Source organism: Rattus norvegicus, chromosome 18, assembly GCF_036323735.1.
Source record: "Rattus norvegicus strain BN/NHsdMcwi chromosome 18, GRCr8, whole genome shotgun sequence".
In the NCBI taxonomy this organism is placed as follows: Eukaryota; Metazoa; Chordata; class Mammalia; order Rodentia; family Muridae; genus Rattus; species Rattus norvegicus.
In genome coordinates this window covers 30855887-30881429 of record NC_086036.1, presented here as the reverse complement: position 1 = coordinate 30881429, position 25543 = coordinate 30855887, and the positions used below count along the sequence as shown (strand labels likewise).

At 46.2% G+C, this 25543-nt stretch overlaps 1 protein-coding gene and 1 pseudogene across 1 annotated transcript in view; one reads left to right on the top strand and one right to left on the bottom strand.

Annotated features, from left to right (window-relative positions):
* Positions 1-25543, bottom strand: part of Arhgap26 (Rho GTPase activating protein 26) — a 786446-nt gene that overhangs the window by 607618 nt on the left and 153285 nt on the right. The window lies entirely within an intron of this gene.
* Positions 956-24410, top strand: LOC134483078 (small ribosomal subunit protein uS5-like; annotated as a pseudogene).

Here is a 25543-nt window from a genome sequence, read left to right as displayed (position 1 = left end):
AGCATTGTAACATGTCTTGTAGCATTGAAGCTGGTCAGGAATGCTCTTCCCTTCACTGACCTAAAAATGCCCCTCTCCAACACCTTCCCCCTCTTTTCTATTTTAGTTCGTTTGTTTATTTTTCTGTCTGTTTATTCTCATGCTGTAAACCTTGGAGGGCATATTCTGCCAGCCATTTACCATATTGCCTTCTGGGAGGCAAATGATTCCGGCTGAAGGTGGTTATTTTAAATGTCTGTACTTGGAAGTTATGTTTTCCCATTGTCACATGTCTGGTGACAAGGAGGTCCACCGCCATTCTGATTTCTCTCTTATCCTTTTCCTTTTCTGCAGATGGCTGTGCTACCTGGGTATAGTTTTATTTGTACTTATTCTAGTTGGAGGTCAACTGGATTTCACAAATGATTCAATGTACAGATTTAAAGAATATAAGTCATTAATTCCTTGAGATGTTTTTTCCAGCTCTTACTCTGCAATTCTTCACTTATGCCCTGGAGAATGAGAATGGAGTGTATTATAGAGTCTCAGACTCTAACATTTCTCCATGCCATACGTGCTATTATCTTATTAAGATCTTGATTTGAATGACTTTAAATTCCTGCTTCTATGTCCCCTGAGGAAGTGGCAGCTGATGATTTGGTTGAGCTCTGGCCTGCACGGAGACCGTCTCATACATGTATAACTCAGAGAGCTGCAATAATGTTATACAGAGTTATGGAGTGTTCTGAACACTTCCACTTTGATATATCCAGCCTTGTACATGTAGACTCCCTTCCAATCACGTCTGTCAACTCTTGTTGATCTACCTCTGCTGACCCGGAGTTGTTATCTGTGCGAATTGATGTGAGCAGAATTAGTTTAATATTATTGGAAAGGATTCGTCCTTTTTCTAGTGGAGAGATTGACAAGCACTTACCTCGTTCTTACAGAGGTTATTTTGGCTGTGGGCTACTAAATGTCATCAGCGGTCAATGGCTGCAGCAAGGACATCAATGCTGAAGCGGGAATCTGTGCCAAGAAAGAGTTGGCCACACGGCCCGTACAAAGGGAGGAGAGCCGGAGAGGTAAACAGGGATTAGACTTGAGTGTGAAGGTCAGATAAACAGGACTTACTGAGGGACTAGAGGTTATGAGGGACTTTAAGACATTCCTGAGGCGGGGGTGGGGTTGCAAATTTTGTCTTTCAATAAACTCCAAACGATCTAGGCAGTTGGAGTGGGCACATCTCTAAGTTTGAAACTCTAGTTAGATATTAAAGAAAAACCATCAAGAATGTGGCCAGACCCAGAACTCTGGAGTTAAGGGCTTTGGAGATAAAGTTACAGATCTGGAGTCTGGATACACAGTATAGAACAGGGTGATGTTTTAAAAATGTACTTGATGAGGTTAGTCACAGCCGTACATTTGCTTGCTAGCATAGCAGGTAACAATCATTATTATTATCATTGCCGTTGTTGTTATTGTTAAAGGGAAGGAAGTAAAAGGAAAGAGCCCCATTGAGTGAAGATGGAGACAGGAGGCGCTGGGAACAGTCTTAGATCAGCCAAACTCTGAGCTGGGAAGAGCCCAACCACAGAAAAAGCCAAAGATGATCCAGTGAACCAGGAAGAGACGCCCAATCAGGAGGAGCAGCGTTAGGTGCTGTCCTGAGTTTAAGGACAGTAAGAGAGGCCCAACTATCAGTCTGTACTGGGCAGGCATTGCCTACGGATGACGATCAGAGTCCTGCATTGGGTGGGAGGGTGGGGGTGCTAAGGGAGGTGGGGGGTTCAGACAGCAGAAAGGACAAAGTTTTGAAGTTTTACTGTGAATGGGGGAAGATGAGGACAGTGGCTAAGGGGGTGGGGGTGGACCAAGAGAGAGGAAGCACCTTTGTTTTAGTATCAGAGCTGCCAGGGCACATCTGTACACTAACTGCAGACCTTCACCAAGTCGTCTGTACACAGCTGCCTATTGCCTCCTTTTCTTCTTCTTACTGTTTATATCCCTAAAGAGGGGGAAAGGATACAACTCGCTATCTTGGTTCGTTAACTATGCAATGATCAGTGAGAGCCAAATCCCGTTGTTATCTGATTCTTAAGAGGCACCTCGTGAGTCTACATTTGACACCTGTGTAAAATGTTAACTCTCTGTATAGACAGCAGAAGCCCTACCTAACGAGGCCTTCTCCTCTGGGTGAGAGGATAGTCAATCCTTTTAATGATAAATTGCGAAAGACTTTCCTATCACTCAAAGGTGCCACTCGTACCCAAACCCAACTTGGCCCTGCTTCTAATAACACTAAATAGATATAATAGATTATTCTAAAGATAATAAACACAGAACATAGCCAAAGACACTTCAATCTTCCAGGCTTCGTCAACATCATGAATGCATCCGACTTCCTATTCGTGTACTCAAGGACCACTCTGGCTATCTCACTGTAGCTAATATGACCACAACCACTTTAAGATCTATCTTAGCGGGGTTGGGGATTTAGCTCAGCGGTAGAGCACTTGCCTAGCAAGCGCAAGGCCCTGGGTTCGGTCCCCAGTTCCGAAAAAAAGAAAAAAAAAAAAAAAAAAAAAAGATCTATCTTAGCACTGGAAAACCAGTGACCCGAACTGGCCTCGATATCTTTGTTACGGATGTGAAGATAGTCCACACGTCTGGCAGCTTCCGGCTACCAAGGATAGTTAAATTGCATAAGCAGGTGTCCGAGCAAAGTCCAAGAGGTTAATAACGAACAGCTCTACTTTATCTGTGGCCGGGGAGGTGGACTCGGCATTGTCAGCACCAGGCAAACACACAGCAAAGCGTTTCCCAAGAGAGATAAGTTGAGAGAGAGGTGAGCCTGCTAGAAAGCTGGCTCTTTTCCTGGGAGTTGACTGCTGCTTTCCCAGGGGCTGGCCTTATCTGGGGACAGTAATCACTCTCTGCCCCTCTGGCTTGCTTAGGTAAGCTAACAGTACTCTAAGCAAAGGAAACTCCTAGACATTTAAATTTCTTCTGAAATCCGGTAAAAAAAAAATTAATAATCAGGCAATCCTCCCAGATCCATGAAATGTAAGGCTTGATATGTAAGTTACAGTGGCTTAGCACGCAAGGTCTTGGGTTCAAACCCTAGAACCATCAAAAACAGATTATGTTTCCTATCCGAACTCAAAGCTTTGAGAGCTCTGACAGTGACTTTTAGATGTGACATTGGGAGGCATTTATTTAAAGGCCAGACTCCCCATTGTTCTCACTTTCGGGTCTAGAATTTTCCCAGAGCTAAGGCAACAGCAGAAATAGATACTTCCTGGTATGTTGTGTGGTTTAGGATGCTGTCCCAACAGGCAGACACAGCATAGTGTTATCCCAGTAAGACTCTTCAAAATGAACAGGAGAAGAGAGCACTGTGCTTACAGTTTAAAAAGAAAAACCAGGGCAACCTTTGTATGTTCATGTATGTTTCCATCCTACCCCAGGGAAGCAGGGCTTGTGTTCTCTTGCATAAAGTAATGTTTCTTTTCTGGTTTTCTGGTTCCTCTGTACGTGTGTTCATGTGTGTGCACTCGAGTGTGTCTGTGTGCGTGCATGTGCATGTGTGTACATGTGTGTGAGTGCATGTTATGGGTATGTATACACCCATGTGGGGGTTGATGTTGGGTGCTTTCTCAATCTTACTTTTTGAGATGGGGGTCTCACTGAACCTGGATCTCACCGACTAAGCACCATTGGCTGGTAACAAGTCCCAGTGGTTCTGGCTTCATTTCCCCAGAGCAGCAGCAGCTGCTGCTGATGGTGGTGGTGCTACTGCTGGTGCTGCTCCTCCTCCTCCTCCTCTTCCTCCCCCTCCCCCTCCTTTTTCTTCCTGAGAGATGGGGGATGGGGGTGGGTGTGTCTCAGTATTTAAAACCAGCTGTCCTGGAACTCACTATGTATATGCCAGACTAGCCTTGAACTCAAAGTCTCTTGAGTGCTAGGATTGAAAGTGTGCACCACCATGGCCAGCAGGCACCTGGCTTTCCATGTGGATGCTGAGAATGGAACTCAAGCCTCAGGTTTGTTCAGGAAGCTCTTTACTAACTGAGCCGCCTCCCCCCCCCCCCCCAACCAGGCTCTTCTCTGGCATCTTATCCATTGGATGGCAACTCCTCCACACTGGCCTTTCCACACACATACAGAGCAAGTATGAGAAAACCTCACTTCCAGCATCTAAAACCTAAAAGGATCCCTGGCCAAAGTTGCAGAGGAGTGGGAATATAGAAGGGTCTAGGAGAAAGCCTGATGCATGGCTACCAAGTCCTTCCTGGGAAAACACTGGCAAACAACAACCAAGGAAAGGTGGCACGAAGTAGAATCAAGATCTGGGGGTTGGGGATTTAGCTCAGTGGTAGAGCGCTTGCCTAGGAAGCGCAAGGCCCTGGGTTCGGTCCCCAGCTCCAAAAAAAAAACAAAAAACAAAAAACAAACAAACAAAAGATCTGGGCAAGAGGCAAGCCTTTCTTTCCCCACGAAGGAAAATTAAAAACTAAATTCTACCATACCTTACCAAAAAAATTCTTTTTCATTCTCTATGACTGCAAATTTTATCTGTGAAAACTCAACCACTCATTTCCTCTGGAAGAAAAGAAAGGGAATATTGATAAGGTTCTAATAAAGAATCTTTTAAACAAACAATAAGAAACACAATGGAAGTCAGCCCTGGTGATATGTGACCTCCAATTCCAGCTACTCAGGAGGCTGAGATGGGTAAAGAGTTCAAAGCTGGCTAGAATTCAAGGCCAGCTTGGGCAGCTTAATGAGGCCTTGACTTAAAATTTAATTTAAAAAAGGGTTTTAAGAAAAAGGTGTGGAGGGATACAACTCAGTGATAGAATGTTTATCTTCTGTACAAGAGGCCCTAGCATCAATCCCTAGAACAAGTACCAGGAAACAAAACAACAAAGGCAGATGTAGTAGAGTATGTCCCTTATCTCTGCACTCAGTAGGCAGAGGCCATCTGGTCTACCTAGTAAGTTCCAAGTCACCCAGAGGTATATAGTGAAACCTTATCTCAAAAACAAAACAAAACAAAACCAAAAGGGAAATGGATAAAGAAACAGTATATTAATTTGGCAACATGAAAAATTTAAATCTCCTTATGATATGACTTGAAATAAAGAAGACATGCAACCAAGTGAGGGGCATGGAGACTGTTATGTTGCTGCCCATGGCTCCTTTAGAACTGCAGATCAGCAGGAAATATACAACCCGACACAGACATGAGGGAACTTACATCAACTAGCAACTTACTGAAAACACCAAAATGTTCTGTGTGCCGATGAAAAGAAGCTTACTTTTATTAAAAACCTAGCAAGTACAAGCATTTTAAAAATGAGATGTATTTATCAATTATATTTTAAATAATATTTTAAGTACTTTACTATTAAGAGCTCATAGAAGCATGAAAAACAAATCCCAGTTCTTCTGTGTTGCTACTGGTACTGCTTGTTCATTTAATTGTTTAGAGAACAGTGTCTTAATCTCTGGTCTGCTGATTCCACACGGCTAAATCTGTAGAGCGTAAAGTCAGAACATGTTTCAAAGGTGTACACAAGGCTGGGGTGCAGCTCACTGGACAGACTGCTTGGCTAGCATGCAAGATGCCCTGGACTTGACCCCTACCATTTTAAGAAAGGGTCATGGTAGTACATACCTCTTATCCCAGCACTCAGAAATTGGACACAGAAGGATCAGATGTTCAAGATCATCTTCTGATACTTAGCAAGTTCAAGGGCAACCTAGCTAGAGACCCTGTTTTGGAGGGAGGGAGGGAGGGAGGGAGAAAGGGTGAATGTATACAATAGTGCTATCTAATAAATTGTTAAGATAAAAGTATTATATACTGTTATGATCCAATAGGGTCTATTAAACTGCATGCACACAATGTCACCCAGTAACTGATTTCTTACGGAAAGAAGGGAAAGGCTCCAACTTCAACAACGCTTCATGTCTAAGGCTCAGAAGTGACCAGGACAAGACTTTCATCTGAATAGTGAGAAAAACTATTTCATGTAGGTGGAAACATTTTATAATTGGAAAATACTGAGCATAGCGTTTCTGGATTCGATGAGTCTGATCTAACCTAATCAAGGTACTGTGTGCAGGGCCATGCTCTGGGTAAACTTGGACTGGCCACATCTGTCTCATTTGTACTTTCACAATAGCTGTAGGAAGTGCTGGGAAGGTACCAGCCTGTGATAAGGAGCTGGCTGGTACAGCCTGGGCCCTGTTCCAACCTAGAAACAAGATGTCCTCTAATGCTTTCTCTCAGGGACTCACATAGCCCTGAGGTGTAAAGCCCATGCCAAGCTGCCTTCTGAGTCTCTTGACACTATGTAAAAGGGACACAATGCAGGTAAGATTCCATCACCCCAGGCTGCTGCTCTGTGCCTTAATGGACTAGTTCATAATGAATTCGATCTAGACTTCTTTGGACCCTCTACACTTATCATGGGTAATAAATCCACTTTGAGCATGGATGCTCTGTCTCACTGAGCACAGGCAAGCTGGAATCTGTTATCTGTGAACAAACTTCACACTGAAATGCTCAGGAAGAATGGGGCAAGTTAGTCATTTCAAGAAAAGACAACACAGAAGAGAAATAAGACTTAACGAAGGCTAACTCCTTAAGTGTTTGCCTAAGTAAAATATGAGAAAGAATATTTAATCATGCAGCAGACTTGGGTGTTGTCAACCAAATAGTAAATGCTTTTAGCAGATAGGAGATGTGATTACATTTTTTCCGTCCTATCTAAATATGGCAAGAATAGGGTGGTGGTGGTGCACATTTTTAATCCCAGCATTTGGGAGGCTGAAAGGCAAGCAAATCTCCATGATTTTGAGGCAAGCCTGGTCTACAAAATGAGTTTCTAGACAGCCAGGGATACACAGTGGAAACCCATCTCAAAGAACCAAAGCAGGGAGGGGGCAGGTCATATACTGTCAAGCCTGGAATCCAAACAAACCAATCATATTGAGAGTAGCCAGGAGGTATCACTCTCTCTTGGGCATGTGCATACTCCTATATTTTTGGTTGTGAGCCTAGCCTTTAACGGCTGAGCCATCTCTCCAGCCCATGTGCATACTCCGAACAAAAAGTTTCCTGCACTGGTGGTTTGTTTGATTGATTGATTGATTGATTGATTGATTGATTTTGTTGTTGTTGTTGTTGTTTTGAGTTTTTCATCTGGGAAGAAGGAATATCAACTAAGAAAATGTCTTCATCAGATTGGCCCAAAGGCAAGTCTGGGGCGGGCAGTACTTTCTTGATTAATGATTGATGTAAGAAGACCCAGCCCTGACTGAAGAGATAGCTTAGCGGTTAAGAGTACTGACTGCTCTTCCAGAGGTCCTGAGTTCAATTCCCAGCAACCACATAGTGGCCCACGACCATCTGTAATAGGATCCAATGCCCTCTTCTGGTGTGTCTGAAGACAGCTACAGTGTACTCATATAAATTAAATAAAATAAATAAAACTTAAAAAAGAAAAGAAAAAAGAAGATCCAGCCATTGTCCATGGGGCCTACCCTGGGCAGGTGGTCCTGGGTTATATAAGAGAGAAAACATAAAAGAAAAACATGAGGAGGTCAGGGATGGTGTCACACACCTTCAGTCCTAGTACTTGGGAGGAAGAGGTAGGTGGATCTCTCTGAGTTCAGGACTTCCCAGTTTACATAATGGGTTCCAGGACAGCCAAGATTGTATATAGAGACCCTGTCTCAAACAGCAGCAGCAACAGCAAAACCCAAAGAGAGAAAGACATAGGGTTGCTGCTGCTGCTTCTCCTTCCTCCTCTTCCTCCTCTTCCTCCTCCTCCTCCTCTTCCCCCTCCTCCTCTTCTTCTTCCTCCTCCTCCTCCTCCTCCTCCTCCTCCTCCTCCTCCTCCTCCTTCAGGAAAACACCAAATGGTACACCCCTGAATGATGAGGTTCTGAAAATCATGCCAGTGCAGAAGCAGACTCAGGCTGGCCAGTGGACCAGGTTCAAGGCTTTTGTCACTATTGGGGACTACAGCAATCACACATTGATCTTGGTGTTGAGTGCTCCAAGGAGGTTGCCACTGCCATTCCAGGGGTCATCCTCCTGGCCAAGCTTTCCATCATCTCTGTGCAGAGAGGCTACTGGGGGAACAAGATTGGCAGGCCCCACACTGTTGCATGCAAGGTGACAGGCCTTCGTGGCTCTGTGCCCATGCATCTCATCCCTGCCCCCAGAGGCACTGGCACTGTCTCTGCTCTTGTGCCCAAGAAGCTACTGATGATGACCAGTATAGATGACTGCTATACTTTAGCCAGAGGCTTCCCTGCCACCCTGGGCAACTTTGCCAAGGCCACCTTTGGTACCACCTTTAAGACCTGACCCACAACCTCTGAAAAGAGACTGTGTTCACCAAGTCTCCTTATCAGAAATTCACTGATCATCTTGTGAAATCCCACACCAGAGTCTCTATTCAGAGGACCCAGGCTTCAGATGTGGCTACATGTATGGGTTTTTTTTATATAAGGTTGTCGGTGGAAACCTGGTGTGCAAGGTAATAACTGGAGGATGTGGGCATCGATCCCACTACCTCTCACATGCTAGGCGAGCGCTCTACCATTTGAGCTAATCCCCCGAGCTGATCATGTATGGGTTTTTAATAGAAAAAAAATTAAATGAATTAAGTCTGGGGAAAAAAAGAGAGAGAGAGAGAACAAGGGGAACAAGCCAGTAAGCAGCATTCTTCTGTGGCCTCTGCTTGACCTCCCTCAGTGATGGACTATGACTGGGTTATATAAGCCAAATAAAGCCTTTCCTCTCCAGGTAGCCTCAGGTCAGTGTTTTAGCACAACAACAAAAATCAAAGGCAGAAGTTGGTCCAGGAGTGGTGCATTGCAGTGACAGACCTGACCATGTTGTTTTGGGAGGACTATGGGAATGTTTAAAACTTTGAGCTGGAAAAGTCACTGAGCAATCAAAACTTAGTGGAATTATCTGTGAAAGCTTGAAAGATAATGTTGAGAGGAATGTAGATGCTGGAAGCCTGGCTTATGAAATTTCAGAGAGAGGCACAAACTTCTTTCAGAGCCATTCATGTGATACCTTGTTTTTGGTGTTTTGTTTTGGGGTGTGTGTGTGTGTGTGTGTGTGTGTGTGTGTGTGTGTGTGTGTGTGTGTGTGTGTGTGTGTATGCTCGAGCCTGGTTTCTGCTCAGCTGGGGCTGAAGAATCAGCTGTGATTAACGAGAGAGCAGCATCACTGGGGTGAAATCCTCTGGGAAGTGTTTCCTCAGAGTCAGCATGGAGAAGCTGTGGATTTGAGACTACGATGTCTCAAGTCAACAGCTGAGCCTGGTGAAGTCTAAGAGTCCCCCACATGATACTGGTTTTGGACTCAGGAAAACTGTAGAATTGAAGAAGTTATAAATCCCTGAGAGAGAAGCCTGTGGAGGTGCAACCCCAGCTGTAGTGGAGACACCAGGATAGTGGAGATGCTAGGGCTGTAAGGTGACTGCCAAGGACAACAGCTGGTAAGGAGAGCACACTGGACATGCTGTGTGTGCTGTCAACGACAGAACCAGAGAAGTAAAACTGTCCAAGCCAGAAGATCATGAGCCCCAGAGTTGGGACACATTTTTACATAGTTGGATTTTGGTTTTGCTCTGATCTGATTGTAATTGTGCCCCCAGTTGGAAGTAGAAAGAGGAGAAAGTATGTAACTTACTTTGGATTTTACCGGAGCCCACAGTTGAAAGACTTTGGATATTTTAAAGAGACAGAGCTTTTAAAGTGTTGTTGGAGTTTCTCAAGACTGTAAGACTTTTACAAGTTGTAACATGTTGTGATTTTGAAATTAGCATGAGACCTTGGGAATGAACAAGAGAGGAAAGGTTAGGATTTAATAGTTACATGTTTGTGTGGCAAGTCGACAAGAGGTCACTTTCCACGAAGTTAGGGATCAAAAGCAGTTGGGTTAACGTAAGCATCCTTCTTCTGGAAGTCTGGGGTACACTCCAGCCCAGCACAGTGATCACCATGAAGGGAGCCACAGGCCAAGCCTGCTCTCTGAAGACCATCAGTTAGGTTCAGGAGATCAAGGAAAGCTTACTTCTTAGAGATTTTCAATCTCCCTTTCCTAGGAAAGGGTAAGCACTCATGGATTCAATGAATAAGAATTACCGGCTCAATCCAGGGATGGCGGTGCACACCTATGATCCCAACACTCAGGAGGCAGAAGCAGGAAGACCAGAGGTTGGAGATGGTCCTTGAACATACAGTGAATGTAAGGCTAGCATGGAATGTGTATGATGTTGTCTAAATAAAGAGTAGGACTGGGCATGTGGCTCATTTGGTAGAGGGCTTACCTAGTACTCAGGAAGCTCTCGGTTCCCCTAGCACCATATGAACTGGGCAGGAAGGCGCATAGACACAGCCCAAATCCTCTAGAAGCAAAATGAAGATCAGGAGTTCAAAGACAACTTCAACTACATACTGATACGTACTGAACTTGAGGTCAACCCAGACTACATGAGGCTCTGCCTCAAAATTAATTAACTCATTAATAAAATATTAATTAATATCTGTTACTAATTATTGTTTAATTATGAATTAAAATAAGAAGGAAAAAAGACAGAACTAGAGTTCCAGTGAATCTGATGGCTTCCAACAGCAGCAAGAGACCTGAAGCAATGAAGCAGAGGGCACAAAAAGAGGTGGCCAGTGGGATGGACATCCTGGACATTATGGTGGCATAGGTCTATCTAAGAAAGGACTCCATGAATGCAAGTCAGAGAAACAGTCGGCATGTGAGACCTAGGGACAGAGTTTCTAAAACAGAGAGGACTCTGTGCAGAGACCTAGGGAGGGATGAGCAGTAGGAACCTGATCAGAAAAAGCACGCATGTGCTGGAGCAGGAGGAGGGTGGGATCGGCAGATGGGGACCAGGTGAGGCAGGATGCTGGCTTCAGCATTCTACAGTTTTAATCAAGATGCAAAGTAAAGCCATGGACCTGGTTTTCAGCAAGGGTAACACAGCTGTGGGTCCAAGTCGGGAGGCTGAGTTACTGTCGGCCTCTGTTTGGATGCAAAGATAATGCCTACCTCTTTCTCAGCAGGGAAGAGTTCTAAGTAGAGAATCAGAATGCCTGAAGTCACTGAGTGGGAAACGCGAAAGGAAGCAACGGCAATGTCCAAACTATCTATTTGGTCCTGTCCCCATGCAAGCTCCGTGGAGGCTCGAGGCTTGCTCATCTTTGTGAGGGACACGTGCAATCTGACAATCTGACATACTAAACAATGCCAGACGCGCGCGCGCGCACACACACACACACACACACACACACACACACACACACACACACTTCTTGGAGTTCATTGCCTTGTTCAAGGCCCCACAGCAAGCAGCAAAACTTTCTTTTCAGAAGGAAAGAAAGAAAGTAGGTCAGGGCTCTTCTGTCTGGTAGCTGGGGGCGCACTGGGCAGCCTCCAAAAGCAACTGCCCACTTGGAGGTCTCTATTGAGCAATTTCAGTGATGTCAGAGCTGAGGGCCCCGGGAGCAACAGAATTTCTGACCCTGCCCCTCGGTCATGGTTTTCCTGGTTATTTTTCAGACCATTCCTTCCTGTCCTGCGCTTCATTTCTTTATCCCACATGTTTACTTTCTATACAGTCTTTTCCCAACCAGAATTTGAGTTTCCAGGTCACCGTGTCCCATCAGGGCATACTCCGCAGATGTGGATTGCACTCGAAGATAAAACGAGCCGTCACTGCCATGGATGAACACGGGTCGCCACCCACAACAGGGCTCTCATTCAGCCTCCAGCCATGAAAAATCCTCCATCTGTAGGAGCCAATCTTCCTTCTGTGAAGGTCATGCCATGCGAAGGGCAGGGCAGGTCCTCCCAACCTTTTTCACCAAGATGTCCCTCGCTGACATGCACAACCTGACAAAGGGGCCAATACGACGTCCACAAACCCTGAGAAACTTGCTTCGGTTTCTTGTTTTTGTTCTGAGGGCACCGGCCATTTCCCTTCCACTTAATTCATTCTCAGGTCTCTCAGAACGGTCTGCTGCCGCCATGGTAACGGGATCAGCAATGCTGCTCTGAGGTGAGTGCTCACCATGGCCCACTGCCCACGGGTTCTGGGCCTCAGCCCCAGTAGCTCTGCCTGATCCGGGCCAGCAGCCTGGACGCCACTGAAAACATAAAGACTGACTGAAGTTTCAGGCAAGATTGATGGCCCTCATTCCTCTACCAGATCCCAACAAATTAGAAAAGCAAAAAGCTCCCTCGAAAACCAAACCGCAAACCTTTGAACTCGGCTTTTTCTAAAACTAAAATTGATCTTTTATGCTTCTGAAACCACAAGCAAGAAACTTGGTCTCTGTTCTGGGCTGATCTCTGTAGTCTCTTCCATTCCCTAGGGTCATGTTGGGGCATCCCAGGCCTACAAGGCCGGTACCCACAGGGCTGGCACCAGTGACGTTGCTCAAGACACTGTTGGTAAGATGCGGGTGATGTGCATGGTCAAAGGGAAAGGCTGTTCTGTGCTCTCTACTAATTATTCATTTTTTAGTATGGATTATTTGTTATACTGCATTCCCTGCACTTAGGCACACAGTAGGCCTTCCACACTGGTTTGTTAAATTAACCAAATAACTGAATTTCCTGAGCTCTTAGACCAAAGCACCTGGCACACAGTAGGCCTCCACAGTGGTTTGCCAAGTTAACCAACAACTGAATTTTCTGAGCTCTGACTGGGTGTGCACCAGGCACCGTTCAATTTTACACATGTATCTCAAATTTTATAATGGGATTTCTGTAACACATAAGAAAACACTTAATTCCCTTTTACTACCTGCAAGGCCTTATCACAAACATTTGACTCAACTGACTCTCACGATAGCCATACAACAGGACCCAAAAAGATCCGGGCACAGCAGACCCATGAATGATAGCTTATTTAGAAAAGGGGTCTTTGTAGATATAATTAAGGGTCTTGAGCTGACATTATCATAATCATAGCAAATCCAATGACAAATATTTTACAGGAGAGAAAAAGGCTGTGAAGTTCAAGATATTGAACAGAGGGACCTTCCACAAGCTGATGACCACCTAGAGCCACGAGCTTCATGAAGCAAGAGAATCTTCCTTGCATCCTCCAAGACGGATATGACTCTGCAGCACCCTGAATTTAAAGAATAAGTTTACTGTGAAAACTGTAGCTGTGTGGCAGCCTAGGAAACTGACACAAATCCCATGTCCTTTCCCCCAAGACACTGGATGGGAAAGGTGAAGTGACAGGCCAGGCCCGAGCACCCACTCCGGGAGTATAGGGAGCAGATGGGAATTTGAACACTGTACAAAGTCCTTGTTCTTAACAACTATAGCCATTCCTGGAATATATTCATTTTTGAACACCTTGAATGCTGGGACTGTGGCTCTAAACAAGAGTGTAGGCTTCACATGAAGCTTATAAGAGAGCTGATGTTCCAAGGGGGTGAAGAACTTGTCTAAGGCTTCCCAGTTGACAGAGCTAGGATTTGAAGTCAGATTCCTGCTTCCACAGAACTCACTAGAGCAAAGTGTGAGCCGGGGCCCTTGTAAGTCATAACAACCACAACAAAAGCAAGAAAAGAGGGAGCACAGTGGACACCAGTTATAGTCCTGTGCCAGTCAGTGGGACCCATCTTGTAATGGTATAGGGAGGCGGGCACCAATTGACCTACTGTGAAGCAGAAGCAGAGCCCCTCCCCTACCCATGCTACCAAGAGGACCCAACATCTGGGAACAGCACCAATGAATGGGTGGACACTGATACCGCCCTTCCAGATGGAGAGCAGGCTCAGACATTTGACCTAACCCTGCCAGCAGCAAGGGCAGGTCTGCTCCTAAGTTTGTCCAAGAATAATCTGTATTCCACCTGGAAAACAAAATGACTTATTAAGTGAAAACAGACATCACTTTCCAGCTCCGAGGGCTAAAGTTCTGAGTGGTGTATCTGTATTTTCAATGAAGCAGACATGTTGGGTCCTGGGACTTCCGACACCTGAAGACAAACACATTTGAGAGGAGGAAGGTGCCAGAATGAAACAGAAATGTGTGCTTTTAATTTAGTTTGCTTCCTTGGAGAGAGAAAAAAATAATAGTTACATGAAAAAAAGGAAAACAAAGAGAAAAGGGTAGCTTAACCTTAACAAATGTATAATTTCCTTTTCTGAATTGAATTTTAACTAGGTCAGTTGCAAAAGCAATGGGCACGGGTAAAAGAAAGGGGGAGGGCAAAAAAGGCAGACAAAAAGGAGAAAGAAAAATCAATAGTGATAGGGGACTACAGCTCAAGATGGGGGGAAGTGGCAGTTAGGAGCTAATGTCTCCACAAGCAGGCAGAGGAGTCACTGGAAGGCACATAGTGTTTGTCTGTATGTGTTTTCCAAATGGCCTTCCACCTGGGTTCTGGCACCCCGCCCTGTGGCCTCTGCTCAGGAGACCGGCTCTGTCAGTCTGCTGAAGGGGCAGGAGGCTATCAGTTTACAAGAGAGGAAGCAGAGGAAGGGGAAAGAAAGCAGACAAATTACTAAATGAGGAAGCCAATTACCCAGGGCACTATACTTCAAGCTGTCAGCAGGCCACCTTTGGACAGAGCGGATCAGAGACTTCTAGACTCTGCCGCCATCTGGACTGTCCAACGAGACGACCTAGCAGATAGCCCCTGGCATATTCACATCAGCTCGCTACCTGGCATCCTGAGCGCCATCTCTCCACACAGGAGACTAGCACCATAGCACCACAGGTCCAACAGCAGAGGAGCCCTCCAAAAAGAGCTACAAGAGCTCCTTGGACTTCTGATTTGAACAACTACAGGCCGACCTGGAGCCATATCTCTTACCAGCATGAAATGTCAAAGGCCAAGAACAACAGACATTTGGGCCAGTCAGGAAGCTGAGGAGGCTGCAGACTCCATAAAGGACTTTCTCTAGCTGCCAGGGACTAGTCAGTTCATGGAAGTAATCATGCTCAGATTCATTTTTTAATTATTCCTTTTATTTCATATATTACATTCCATTTTTACTTTATTCTTATCACTTTGATTCATTGATTAATTATGTCTGAGCATATCTATATGCAGGAAATATATGAGTCAGAAGAGGGCATTGGTTCCCTGGCACTGGAATTAAAGGCAGTTGTGAGACACCATGTAGATGCTGACACTAAATCTGTTCTGCAAGAACAGGAAGGGCTCCTAGCTGCTGAGCCATCCCTCCAGCTGAAGCACTTCAGATTTTACAGACAGGGAGTTCTTTGCTTCCAGCAGGACTCTGACAGTCACTGATTCAGAAGAAAGTCAATGTCACCTAGTCTAGCCACACCAGCCAACAGGGCACAGCCACGCAATGGCAGTGTGGCGTGGCAGGATGGGATATGGGAAACAAGGGAAGAAGGGCAAGGTCAGACGAGATCCCTGATAACCAGTGGCAGATCCCACTTTGACAGGAGCATTAGTGACAAAGCAAAGACTCAGGAAGAAGGCACCAGACCACGATAGGCTTATGTAATACCCTGCCTCAAATAAGCAGCCAAACTAATGCCAGCAGTAGAGACCCCAAGAAGTTTACACTTAGGACATGCCATCTTTCCCTGTTCTGTGGGAGAAGTTACTCACTGTGCATGGCCCAGGACCTTGAGAAAAAGGAAACTGTCAGATTTGCAGTGACAAAACGGCTCAAGCTTCCCCTGAACCGGAAGGGTCTGTCTGATCTGCTCCAGGCCAGCATTCTGCCCAGTTCTAAAACACTCCTGCCACTCTACAAGACTTAGACAGGAATTCCCTTCTTACTATGCAAAGTAACTGCTAAGTCAAAGTCACAACTAACCTCATTTAACTAGGGTGACACCTGAGCCATCTGTATCAGTCACCAGGGGGAGGGGAGTGTGCCGTGGGTGCCAACTGCCCAACAGAGGTTTTTCAAGAGTGGGTCTTAGGAACTGACTTCTTTTTAAAGATTTATTCTATGTATGTGAGTACACTCTCGCTGTCTTCAGACACACCAGAAGAGGGCACCAGATCCCATTACAGATGGTTGTGAACCACCATGGTTACTGGGAATTGAACTCAGGATCTCTGGAAGAGCAGCCAGTGCTCTTAACCATAATCTGGGGGAGGAACTGGGCGAGCTGACACATGTATCATTTTTACCCATCATTCTTTGCTGCATACATCACCCTTACTGAGTGTGGTGGTCTGAGTGAGAATGCCCCATAAGTTCATAGATGTGAATACTTGGTCCCTGGTTGGTGGAGCTTTTGGAAGATTACAGAGGTGTCACTGGGGTAGGCTTTGAGGTTTCAAAAACTAGTGCCATTCCTAGTCTCTCTGTGTGTCTGTCTCTGTCTGTCTCTGTCTCTCTCCCTCCATCCCTCCCTCCTTCCTTCTCTGTCTCTCTCTCTCTCTCTCTGCCTCCTACATGTGGAGAAGATGTGGGCTCTCAGCTGCCACTTCAGCGCCATGTCTGCCTGTGTGCTGCCATGCTCCCCACCATGAAGGCCCTGGGCTCTAACCCTCTGGAACCGTAAGCAAGGCCCCCAGTAAGTCCATTCTACTATTAGCTGCCTTGGTCATGGTGTCTCTGCCCAGCAATAGAACAGTAACTGTGACCGAGTTGTGTGACCAGTGACCATCTTCACTCCACAGCTTGGATCTGTGCCCAGGGTACAAGTACCTGATCGTGTGAGTTTACTACTGGCAAGATAGACCTGCCTTGCAGGCTAGTGGCTTTTCATACCTGGACAGGGTCCCCCTTGAGCCTGCCCCGATACATTCAGAAGGACCAGGATGACTGGGGCATGGCTTATTCACTGTCTTTTTTTACACTTAACCAACACGGCCCACTAGGAAAACATACAGTAGTTCTTGACTTACCAACCCCAATACCTCACTGCAGGCGAGGCAGACTCGAAGACCCACTGTGTTTTATCTAGAACTCAGGGAGTGAGGGGCAGCTTCCTCCTCTCATTCCAAATGTATCCCAGTTGATTTCCACTTTCCCATGGCACCCTAGGAAGACTCCAGTCACCTCCCACCTGTTCTCCTTCAGCTCTTTGTGACTTCTAGACACCCTCACGCTCTTTTCTAATACCCCGTGTTCCATTATACAGCAGCGCCTGGACCTGTATCACTCTTCTCCCCGCAGCTATTCAGGGATCAAAAGCTTTCAAGTAAGAATGATGCAAACTCCCGGTTCAAGCTTTGCACACATCTTAGCTCCATAGCTGAATGTGGGAAACAACTGGAATCAAACCACATTGATCCTTGAACATCCTCCTGAGGAATTCTAGTTTCTTCCTAGACAACGGTGAGGCAAACACAAAGGCACCACTGTAATGCAGTTCCTGCTCTGTGGACCCAACTTAACCAAGAACGGAACATCCAGGAGGAAATCCTGTCTGATAGCTATTAACAGATTCAACTGTGCGTTAGGAAAAACCTGACTTCCTAGAAGGTAGAAGTCTCTGTGCAGCATCCATCGTGGCCAGTCAGCTGTGGGAAAGCACCCACTGACCCTACAGACAGATGTGGGTATATTTTACGTTTGACTATGGGTAAAACTATTTGTGCCCCCTACACACACACACCTACTGGCTTTCAACTGTGTTTGCTCTACAATCATCTCCAACATGTGTCTGTCCTGATACCTCCAGACCTCTCTACAGATTGGGATTTCAGATCATGAAAAATAAGTATCACTGGGCGTGGTCTGTGGTGCACACCCATCCAGCACTTGGGAGACTGGGGTATTAGAAATTGACATGAGTTTGAGAACAGCCTAGACTGCAGAATGAGACTGTGTCTCAGTAAAAGAGAGCTTCCTTCTGGCTCAGGAAATGACTCTGGTCATATAAGCCTAAGGGACAGAGTTTAGATTCCAAGCACCCATAAACCTGAACAAGGCAGCACATGCCTGTAATCCCAGGACTCTAAAGGCTAAGGCAAGAGGATGCTGGAGACCACAAGGTCAGCCTAGGCTTACATACATATAGGCTTTCTTTATGGTTTCATTTTGAGATTAAAAACCTCACTGAGTTGCTCAGGCTGGCCTCGAACTTGTAATCCTTCTACCTCAGTCTCATGAGTACCTGAAATTATGGGCCTGAGCCACAGTCCTCTTTTCTCCCTACTTTGTCTCTGTCGTTTGAGTAAAGGGAAAAGAAAGACAGTGAGGTTGGGTGGGTCAGTAGGTAAAGAATGCATTCAGTGCAAGGAGACCAACTCAACGTTGTTCTCTGACCTCCACACAGGAGCTGTGGTATATGTGCCCACTATATGCCAAAATAAATTATAAAAATACACAAATAAATGTGTTTTTTAGGAAAGGAAACAGAAGCAAAAGGAGGGCAGAGAGAGACAAACAAACAATAAAAGCCACCAAAAATTTCACAACCACTATGACAGCCATCATAGTTTTCTGGGTTTTCAAATACTTACACCAAGGCAGAATGAAAAAGGAAAGAGAGGAAGTCACTCAGCCTGGCTGTGGCTCTCTGTGGACCACAGCAAGTTGGCTTGAAACCTCCTAACAGCTAATGTGGTCTCTGGGAGTCGTCAGTACTAGGGCCAGGGTGAGCTGGGCTGGAGAAGCACCTTTGTGGGGAGACATTTTCAACCTCTCTCTGTTCTCCTGATTTATAGAACCCAATTTCTTAGAATAGCTCCAGCAGCTGATACCAACAGGAAGAAAACCCTCCAAAGACTGAGAGCCTTGTCATCCACTCAGGCTACATCAGAGACTTCGCAGGTCTTAAGTCCAGTGACTATTTTTAACCACCTCCGCTGGTCATCTCTGTCACTCGTTTTGTCATGGACAGCAGGCTTTCTCACTTCAGTGAGAGAATAATGAATGTGTGGATTCATCCATCTGTTCTGTTGAAATGGAAGACCCAGGGAGCTCTCATACAAATACAATACAGGGGTGCGATGGGGATTCTGCTTGTAAGAGATGAAACCAGGCTTTAAGTCAACATCTTTAACTCTGGAGTCTGGACACTTAATCAGGAGAGGGAGAGAGAGGCCTGAGCCCTATTTATCAAAGGTGACCTGAAGAAGGATGAAGAAAAGTGCAGGAAGATGTGAAAATCTGACCTCCATAGAAAACTATGGCAAGTCAAACCTAACGGTGTGGAGGTGTACATGAAGGCCGAACAAATGTGGCATCGGGTGCTGTGATGTAGGTGTGGTCTAAGTGGGTATGGTGGGGGCATATGCTTTGGAAGCTTGGTCCCTACCACAGAACTCTTGGTGCTAGAACTGTAAGAGGCTGTCTGCACTGGGGCTGGAAAGGGCTTGTCTATCATGAACAAGGCCAAGTTCCATTCAAGTACCAGCACTGGGTACACCAGGTGTGGTGATGGACATCTATAACTTCAGCACTAAAGAAGTAGAGGCAGGAGGACCTCAAGGTCATCCTTGGCTACACAGCAAAGTTGAGAAAAGACGAAGCTATATGAAACCATTCTTCAAAAAACTATAATAAATAAATAAATAAAAGAGGTGGGGGATCAGGAGAGCACCGCCTTCATTCAGAAAGAACAGATGGTTCACCTTGTCAGTTCACAGTAAGCTCCTTTAGGGGAGGACGCTGTTAAAGAGGGTACTTCACATGACCCCCTGCTGTGCATAGCTGTTTCCCAAACTGATTCCTATGATTTATTGATACAACCAGGGCAGCCTCACTAGGATATCAGCTCCATGTTCTTGGACCACCACAACAATAAGCTAAATAAATCCTCCTCTTAAAAAATCGACCCCTTGGCAATGGGTAAAGTGACACCTTGTTGGTGGTACATCAGTCACAGGTAGAGCAGATGGCAGTCCTTTGTTCAATGCCCGGCTCAATGGCCAAAACTATCTTATGCCTAGGACTCATAAAAATGAAATGAAATGAGATGAAATCAAATCAAATCCAGTAGCACGGTGCAGGAGAAGGAAGACAGACAGAGCTGCAGCCTGCCAGGCCACCCACAGACCTATCCTCCAGCACATGGTAGAAGCAGGCCAGGGTCATCCACTTGCTGCCACACCATGCAGCATGGATGGAAGATATGGCCCTTCCTGCCAGCCTCATGGCCAGCCTGCAGCTGGAGCCACCACAATGTGCGAGTATTTGGTGGTCAGATGGGAGAGAAAGAGAAGTGGAGCGACTTGGGCATTGTGAAGAGAGATGGAACTGGAGACTCAAGGGTAGAGAGGAGTAACCTGTTATGAGTAGCCAGCCCCGCCACCTAGGGCCATGGTGAGGTCCCAGCCTGAACTGCCACTGAGGCCCATGCCTGAGTCTATAATACCCACAAAGCAGTGGCAAAGGTTGATGTCGATATCCACGGTTGATATTACCACTAGAGAACATGGTCAGGGCAGCTGCCAGGATCCATATGGATGTTGAGAGTCTGTGCATAGCTGCTCCCACCCCTCACTGGATTCAGTGCTCAAGAGAGATGAATGACCCCATCTCTCACAAGGGGCAGCACTCCAGAGAGCTGCCCTGGGCTTTGCCAAGACAGCACACTAGAACTAATCCTGGTGTGGCAGGGGTTTGTGGAGTGGGGGTATGGGTAAACCAGCGCCAAGGGTGTAAGTGTACACACACACACACACACACACACACACACACACACACACACACACACTGTGGTTGCATGGGTGATGCCCTCCCACTCCCTTGCCACCTGAAGTAGCCAGGAGAGCTAACCCTAGAGTCTTGGGGGTGGGAGAGCTAGCCCTGTCTCAACCCTGGCTGTAGCACTTCGGAGAGAGGGCCCTAAACCTCACCTGGGTAATACAGTGGAGCTGGCTCTGATGTTGAAGGCAAGGGTGAGCCAGCCCCAAGGGTGTAAAAGCAGGAGAGCAGGCCCAGCCCCTCAAAGGCTGTAACACTGGGAGAGTGGGCCCAGAACCTTCTCTAGACAGCACAGTATAGCTCACTCTGAAGGCATGGGTGCAGATGAGACATCCCCAAGGGCATGAGAGCAAGAGCGCGCTGACCCTACCTCCTGCCAAGGGCTGCACTGAGTGGCTCACCCTGGTGGTGCAGATAAAGGAGCGTTAGCAGGCTAAGTAGCTCAGCCATCACCTAGGCCCAGATCTGGGGTTCTGAATTGGCCCACTCCCAAATCTATATAATCTGCAAATTGTTGGGACACATGAAGGGGCCAGTCCTGCTGCTCTAAAGCTTCAGGATCTCTATGACATGGGGCGACAACAGGATAATCCAGAGGAGTCCTGGTGAGGAGCCAATACTGATGATGTCACAGAAGCCAGAGACCTCAAACCAACCCAATGACTCACTGCCATGAAGATGTGTGGACAGAGGGATACACTGTGAGACACACTGTGACACACTACAGCTTATACAATGAGATATTTTGTATGCTTTGGTTTTTGTTTTTATTTTTGTTTTGCTGTTGTTTGCTTGCTTGTGTTTTATTTGGGTTTTTGGGATAAGTAATATCTTATTCTGTTTGTGTTGCCGCAACAGAACACCACAGAGAGGCTCCTTTATAAACAACAGAAATTGGTTTCTCATAGCTCTGGGGAGCAGGACATTCATGACAAAGGTGACAGCAGGCTGGGTGTCGGGCAAGCTTTCAAGGTTTGGCGTCTCTCTGTTTCCAAGATGATGTCCTGTTGCTAAAAGGAAGGGCAGGCTATTGGGCAGAGGGGTGGAAGGGATAAACACATTCAGGTAAGCTTTCTCACCTCCTAAAGGCCCTCAAACACTGATGCCCTGAGGAGGCAATTTCAACATGTGAATTCAAGGGAACGCGGCTCAGGCCACAGGCCACAAACACACACTCACTTACTGCCCCTGACACAGAGAGACACACACAAGCATACCTCATCCTCCTCGATGTCATATATGTCAGCCAGAGATCACCCTCAGAGCAGCCTGGGGCTAGATGGAAGCCAACCAGAAAGCAGGAACGAGAATACAGCCTGCTGGTGCAGACAGCTTTCTGTTCCCAGGGAACCATGCTCCCAACCCATCAAATGTATGATAAAAGACACATGCTGTCCCAGCTCTGTGCAGTCAGCAAACACTACCGTGGGTAAGTCATTTTCCTCCAAAGACCTGAGCCTTGAAGGAGCTATTCTTTTTCTTATAAGATCCTAGTTTGCTCTATCCTTGTACAATTGCCAAAGTATAAAATTATTGTACTAAGGAAGGGCAAACATACCAGGATGACTCCAGATGGGTAATTAAGGCAGTTAAAGTCACACACTTCCCAAGGAGGCACATACAAGGGTATTCTTCACTGCACTGGGAACAGTCTCGATGCCCATCGTACAGAGGTGATTCAGCAAATGGTGGACCAGAAAACCCAAAAGTATTGCGCAGCAGTTAGAGAAAATGAGGTATGTTTGGACAGAATCACAGAGAGGTCTCCAGGTCACTTTGCTGAGTGACAAAAACAACTGGTGGAATAAAACCTTGCCATTTATATATCAACATTCCTCGCCGATAAGCAAAGTGATGCTTCATGTGTCTAAATGCTCTTGGGCATCAAAGCTTGTCAGGTGACACATCAGGCAAAGAAGCTAAGCTCTGAGGACGAAGAAGCATCCTGGAATTCAGGCTAGTCAGGAAATATTTCAGTCTTACTTGAAGTGTCTGGTATTGTTGCTTATAAGAAAACTGTGTGGGGCTCGGGGGAGTGCTCAGTGGTTAAAAGTACTTGGGACCAAGGCTCTAATCCCTAATACCCATGATTAAAATAAAACCAAGAAGGCTGGGCATGTCTGCACACGTCTGTAAAGGCAGCATTCGGGGTGGAAACAGTCAAATCCTGGGACCTTGCTGGCCAGCCAGTCTAGCTGGATCAGAGAGCATTCCACTCTCTGGGAGATCCTGTTTACTGAAGACAGTGATGGAGAAAGGAACCTGCAGTCTCTGCTTTTTCCTTTGGCCTCTGTGTCAAATGTATGAGCATTCATACCCACACATTGACATGCATGCAACACACACAGGCACACACAGGCACATACAGGCAAATGTAGGCAAATATAACTTATAATAGAATAACTTTAACATGTTAAGACATTTAAAGAAGTAGGCTGCTGGTTTGTCCACAAAATGGGTTGCGTCTCCCCATCATACAGAAAAGTAACATAAGCAGCAAACAAACAAAAAGCTCTCACTAGCTTCAGGAGATCTCAACTTCTCTAACAACAAAGTTCTCTGTTCATCTCATCTCACCTCAATCATTCATTCATTCTTTCATTCATTCAACAAATATTTCCCAACAGTCTACTATGTACCAGCCCTGTTCTGCACTCTCTGGACTGAACTACCTGGACGTTTCTTTGTTTTCTGAGCCTCCCCATTGCCCATCTATTAACCTCAGATTCTCTTCCACCAGGGTCCTTTAAACTCAGGTTCCCACACTGTGGAGCCCCAGTCCTCTCTGAAGCCATCCTTCCTTCCGAGGATGCTCTGCCTCAACCACCATAGCCCCGAGCCTCTGTAGCACTTCCCAGTGGTGCTCTTATGGTACCCAAGGTCTGATGGAAGCATTTCAAGGCCTCAGGGCTGGACATGGGGAGAACGTTCCCCACAACCACCACCAGGGTCCCACTGTAGAAATATACACAGTAAAATGGAAACTGTCAGGTGAAAAACACCCCCAAGCCTGTCAGGCACAGAAACAGGATTGGGTGCTGAGATCAGAACTGCCAACTGCCCCTATCCTACCCACACCCTTGAGTCTGCTCTGACTACAGTTAGGGAGGTTGTAATAGTCTGGGCCTTGTCTCTGCCTTACAGCACTCTCCTGGCCCAGGCTCTGATGCACACTGATTTTTCTTTTCAAAAAGGTTTACAGACCTTGTACTAAATGTTTACTTTCTTTTTTGTCTTTCTACTTTTCTTTCTAAACCAGGTCTCATGTAACCTAAGCTGGCCCTTGAACTAAGGATGATCTTGAACTTTTGATCTTCCCAAGTACTAGGATTACAAGCATGAGCCACTGAGGCACTATTATGCTTCTGTGGTACTGGGGACTGAAGTCAGTACCATAAGTACCATACCAACTAACCTACACACACACCCCTTCCTGGGAAGTTCAGTTTCTATTAACGTTTTTCTACAGTTGTCTCCCAAACTAAAAAATATTCAAAAGCAAAAGCAAACCCCCAAACTGCCCAGAGGTGTTTTGGCAAGCTGCTGTTTCCTCCCAGGGAGAGGAAGAGTATCAGGGGAAAGGGTTAACTATTAACACACTTCCCTGGAAGGTCCTTTGCAGCTTGTTAATGGAGTCCAAGCCAAACCTTGGCAAGGATCAAACATTAGCTCATGACAGGTGTAGGCTTCACGCTGGCTATGGCTGCTACATCGCAAGCAAAAATGTCCGGGACGTGGGGACCACTCCATGACACAGCAGGCTGGAATGGATTGCTTTGCAGAGAGCTCTTCCGGCTGAAATAATTCTCTGAAACAACTTCCTTGACGTGCTGTCAGATGGCCTGTTTCCAAGGTGATGGCCGACGCCTGGGGACATAATAGACATCATCTGTGGTCTTCCGGAGACACGGTCCCCAGCTCAAGCCTGCAGCATTCTTCATTCTTCTGGCACTTGTCAAGCGGTCTCTATGGAACCGGGCCCTGTGACTGGCTCCCCAGCAAGTTCTGGTTGTATTCGCACCAGAATACTGCACACTTTGCCTGCAGTATTGGATCGCAAGCCCGAACGTCTTTGGGAGCCAGCCAGACAAATGACTGAAGGACTCTAAGCGACAACTGCTGCACACCTGCTTGTCCGGGGAGAGCCCACTCATGGCTGTGACTCACGGTTTCAACTTCAGGATGTTCTAGAACCGTTTCTTTGCAGATCTCTTCTGGTTGAAATAATTCCAAAAACAAAGTCCTGAGGAGCTGTTGGGATGGATTGTGTGCTGGGTCCCATCCTATCTGCCAGGAACCTTGGAATACAATCTTATTGGGGGAGTCATTATAGATGTAATGAGTTTAATCAAGATGAGGTCATCCTAGTCTGGGGTGGGCCCTAAGGCAGTGACTAGGGCACAGGCAGGAGGTAGGAGCACAGAGAGAGGGAAAGCAGCCACGTGCAGACAGGGGCAGCAACTGGAGTTTTATTACCTACAAGCCAAGGAATGCCAAGGACTGACGGCAACCGTCGGAAGCTGGAACAAAATCTCTCATGAATGAGAACAAAAGAAAACATGCTTAAGAGCTTCGCATGGTGAGATCTTTCACTGGCAGAGTCAAAAGTACCGCAAATCCATATTAGACTCTTTCAAATCACTGGAGCCAGAGGGTTATTTTGAAAATTCAAGTCCAGTAATAATGACGCTCACTGTCCCAAACTCCCTTATGGACGGCATCATCAACACAGTACACCGGGTCCTCCAGACTCTGGCTCCTGTTCTAGGCCTTACTCTTACTCGATTCCTCTGCAACTTCCGGTGTTCTCTTCACCCTCGGGACCTTTGTGTTGTCTCTAGTCAGCAAATATTTGCATTCTTCTCCACAACAAACATGCACGTAC